We start from the raw sequence: 5,137 nt of genomic DNA on the forward strand, positions 1-5,137 counted from the left end.
TTCTCAGAATCACAGAATCACAGAATGGCCAGGGTTGGAAGGGACCTCAAGGACCATGAAGCTCCAACCCCCTGCCACATGCAGGGCCACCAACCTCCCCATTTAATACTAGACCAGGCTGCCCAGGGCCCCATCCAACCTGGCCTTGAACACCTCCAGGGATGGGGCATCCACAACCTCTCTGGGCAGCCTGTTCCACCACTTCACCACTTTCATAGTGAAGAATTTCCCCTGACATCCAACCTAAATCTTCCCTCCTTCAACTTAAAACCATTTCCCCTCATCCTGCTGTTATCTATCCTTTCAAAGAGTTGATTCCCCTCCTGTTTGTAGGCTTCCTTTAGGTATTGAAATGCTGCAATGAGGTCACCTCGCAGCCTTCTTTTCTCCAGGCTGAACAAGCCCAGCTCCCTCAGCCTGTCTTCGTAGGGGAGGTGCTCCAGTCCCTTGATCATCTTCGTATTCTATTCTATTCTATTCTATTCTATTCTATTCTATTCTGTAATTCTGTTCCTCCATCCCACTGCATCTCATCCCACTCAACCTCATCCCATCCCATCTCATTCCATTCCATCCAATCTCATCCCGTATCATCTGGTGAGGAGTCTGGAGCACAGGTCTTATGAGGAGCGGCTGAAGGAGCTGGGATTATTCAGTCTGGAGAAGAGGAGGCTCAAGGGAGACCTTATTGCTCTCTATAACTACCTGAAGGGAGGTTGTAGTGAGCTGGGGGTCAGCCTCTTCTTTCATGTAATTGGTGATAGAACTAGAGGGAATGGCTTCAAGCTGCACCAGGGGAGGTTTAGGCTGGATGTTAGGAAATACTACTTCTCTGAAAGAGTGGTCAGGCACTGGAATGGGCTGCCCAGCAAGGTGGTGGAGTCACTGACCCTGGAGGGGTTGAGGGAACGTTTGGATTTTGTGTTGAGGGACATGGTTTAGTGAGAACTATTGGTGATAGGTGGATGGTTGGACTGGGTGATCCTGTGGGTCTTTTCCAGCCTTGGTGATTCTATGATTTATGATCTCATCTCATTCCATCCCCTCCTGTCCCATCTCATCCCATCATTTTCTTTTCTGAAAGTTTTCAGGTCATGTTGTAGAAGGAAGCTGCCCAGCTTGGCAGCACAATGCAGCTGAATGTCACCATACTGACCCTATCCTATTCCATTCCACCTCATGCCATGCCATGCCATGCCATGCCATGCCATGCCATGCCATGCCATGCCATGCCATGCCATGCCATTCCACCACCCCATCCCAAGCCATCCCATCCCATCCGATCCGATCCCATCCCATCCCATCCCAACTCATCATTTTCCTTTCTGAAAGTTTTCAGCTCATGTTGCCAAAGGAACCTGCCCAGCTTGGCAGCGCAATGCAGGTGAATGTCATTGCACTGATCCTGTGTTATTTAAGCAGGTCTCATTACTGAAGCTGATACTGTAATTTCAAAGATTAAAACATTTATTATTGTTTTTTTAAAAACATCTGATGAGCTCGAAAATGAGCTGTTAGGTTCTTCCTTTTTCCCTGTGCTTAGTACATGAAGTTGCTACAAGGGAGTGGTTATTGCTAGAGCAGAGATTTGTGGCAGTGGAACATTGTGCTCTATGCATCCCTCATGTTTGCCAGGTGAACTCCAGCACAGACCTTTCCAGCCTCTACTACCATATGATTTGTAGCAGCTTCTTCACCTCTGACAGTGGGTTTGGGTGCATGAAATCCTGATTGTTTTTCTTACTGTTTGTAACTCTCTCAGTTTGTCTCACAAAATATGTTTCCTCATGGTTACCCCAGACCATCATGGCAGCATTTCTCCAAGTGCATTTTAGGATGAAAATAAAACAATAACAGATGAGAAATAAACAAAACTCCCCACCAATTATGTGTATTCATTTGCTTGAGACTCCAATTTGGATGAACGCAACCATCCCAAGTCCCCTTTGAGCCAGAGGTCACCACTCATGGGAGCTCCCCAGCTCCTTAGCCAGGGAACTGGGCACTTTTATTGCAAAATATCTCAGCTATGGGAGGTGGAGGGGATGGTGGGGCCCTCAGCTTTGGGACACGCACTGTGTACACAGGGCCCAAGTGCTCTTCATCTCCACTTGGCCTCTCCCCTCTCACAGTCATCGCGTTTGAAGACCAAAGCAATGCAGCTTCAGAGATGAAAGAGAAGTTCAATCAAATGATGAAGGGTTTTCTGAGCCTGCCTTTGTCCTGAGCTGAAGTGATGGGTGGAAGCCAGAAAATCTCCTCCAGCCCTCAGGCGTTTGTTCCCACGCTCACTGGTTGGTGAAGAAGGGTCTCATGGAGGGCTCTTCATGTCATCTTGATCTGCTCAGAAAATAAATCCCATATGTTGAGCAAGTGCTCTCGACCTATGGAAATGTTACAGTTAGTTTTGTATTGGTATTTCAGCTCTTGCTTGTATGCCTGAGCTCTGCCCAGATCAGTTTGAAGGGTTGGGCAGGTCTGGCTGAAGCCAGGGATGCACCTCATTGCTGGAGGACAGGGGTTGTGGCTGCCCCAGTGTTGTGTGCTACATTTAGTCGTGGAGTTATGGCTAAAAATGGGTACAACTTTCTCTGCTACCCAATTAAATACTGATAATTAAGAACAGATACAAAATCCAGCCACAACCTGATGAAAGCACCAACCCTTACTGAACATGCATAGCATCTGAAATGCTGATAGAGGAGCTGAAGACACCAACCATTGCACTTAAGCTCACTCTACAGTGGTTGGGCTTCATTAGACCAATACAACCATTTAGAATCATGGAATTCTTTGAGTTGGAAGAGGCCATTTAGAGGTCATCTGGTTCAACTCCTCTGCAATGAACAGGCACATCTACAGCTCCACTGGGTGCACAGAGCATCATCCAGCCTGACCTCGTGTATCTCCGGGGAGGGGGCATCCACCACATCTCTGGGCAACTTGTTTCAGTGCTTCACTACCCTTATTGTAAAAAACTTTTTTCTTATATCTAATTCTGCCCTCTTTTAGTTTGAAAATATTTCCCCTTATCCTGTCCCAACCGACTCTGATAAAGGGTCTGTCCTCTTCTTCCTCATAGCCCCCCTGTAGATACCTGGTGATTCAATATTGGTTTCACTTGTACGGCTCAGTTCAAGGCTCCCTGAGCCTTTATGGCTGTGATTCTATGATAAATTATGTCTCTTTCTCTGGATGGCAACACTTGTTTGGCAAATGCAGTGTCTCACTGAGCTGTGTCTTCTTTCCCAACAAGACATGTTCGGATCATTATGCAAGCAATCTCCCGTGGGTCTGATTTTGCAGGAGGTGCTATCCTCTGACAGCATGTATCTCAGTGGGACCTCTGGGCTGTTGCACGTGGCCCCATCCACGAGTTGCACACACAGCTGAATCCCTCCGGAGGCTGGAGATGAATAACTCTTTGTAGCAGGAGTCCGCAGGGGAGGACACTGGTTGGTAGTAGGATGTATGACCAGGCTGGGGCTGTCTCACATGAGAAGACTGGAAAGCTCAGTTTGGCTGCTGAGTGGCCAAGAAGAGATTTTGTGGGCTTATTCTACACATGAGAAGGAGTAAATGCTAAGGAACAAGCTAAATATTTAAGCTAATGGGTTTTGCTGGCGTGGAAGCAAATGGCTGTGAATGATGTTCAGACTGGGAGATTTCAGCCTGTCAAAGGAGGGAAGCTCAGGACAGCCCTTCAGATGGAGCTGTGGGAGCAGAAAACAAAAATGCTTAAAGGATGAAGTTTGGTTGGCTTATGAGAAATAAAATAAGGTAAGAAAAGGGAATCGGCAGTGGAAATGAGATGTCCTTTTCGGCAATGTCTGCTTTACACAAATCCGAGCTCAGCAAAAAGATGATTTGGCAGCAGATACTGTCACACTTAAATGCATTTGGTATGGCCTCACACCCACAGCCAGAGCTCCAGCATCACAAATCCCACTGGCATCATGAATGTGAGTGCAGGCTCAGCCTGTGCTATGGGTTTAGTTTTCTCTCCACCCTTACCTTCTGAGCTCATCTTTCAATGTCTGTCAAACATGAAGTCTCCTCTGGAAAGTGGGATCTTGCCTCCAGCACTGGCATATGGAGTTAAACTCCTTAACATTGAATCTAGCCTAACAGGTATGTTAGCACTCAAAATACACCTCATCCACAGAACAAATGCTAGAAATGCCCTTAGTGTGTATCCCATACCTTACGTGGTAGGGTGATGATGGACATGGACAATTCCACCAATGCTCACTGATGCAACATCACTCAGAAAAGCTGTGGTCTAGGATTTTTTGTCACATTTCTAAGCTCAGGGGACCCCTTGTGCCCTCTTTACTACACGGCAGAATAGAACTAATTATAAAATAATAGAATCACAGAATCATTAAGGTTAGAAAAGACCACTAAGGTCATCTAGTCCAGCCATTGAATGATTTGCCCCATTTGCAAATACTGAATCAAGCCAAATATAAAAAAAAAATAAAAACAACAAACTGTCACCGTCAAGTTCAAAACAAGCATGTTTGTGACTGCCACAATTTTCTTGCCCCATAACACCGAGTCACTGCTTTGTACAATTTAAGGAACACACACCAATTTTTCGGTGAAGAGTAGGAAAGCTTCTCTGTAGTAAAAGGCTAAATGTGTTTTAATGGGAAAAAGAATACAAAAAGACATCTCAGATGGTTTCTCATGGTTTGTTGTGATCAGGTTGGATGCAATTGCTCTTCCCTTGCTCCTGTTTAGGATGCATTACATCTCTCATCTATCAGGTGGTGAGGCACTGGCACAGCTGCCCAGGGAAGCTGTGGATGCCCCATCCCTGGAGGTGCTCAAGGCCAGGTTGGATGGGCCCTGGGCAGCCTGAGTTGGTGAGGGGCACCCAGCCCATGGCAGGGGTTGGAGCTGGGTGGGGTTTAAGTTCCAACCCAGGCCATTCTGTGATTCTACCAAACTGGCTGTGTTGAAGTCCCTGTACTGTTCCAAGGTTTACTCACTACGCTTGAGCTTTCCTTGCTCAAAAACAGCCCTGGCATTGCTCCCAATAAATAGATTGGGCCCATAAATCACAGAGGGTTTTGGATTCTGTTCAGAACATCAGCACCACAAATTCATAAATAATATACATAATCTCTCC

This window comes from Meleagris gallopavo, chromosome 1 (genome assembly GCF_000146605.3).
Source record: "Meleagris gallopavo isolate NT-WF06-2002-E0010 breed Aviagen turkey brand Nicholas breeding stock chromosome 1, Turkey_5.1, whole genome shotgun sequence".
NCBI classification, from domain to species: Eukaryota; Metazoa; Chordata; class Aves; order Galliformes; family Phasianidae; genus Meleagris; species Meleagris gallopavo.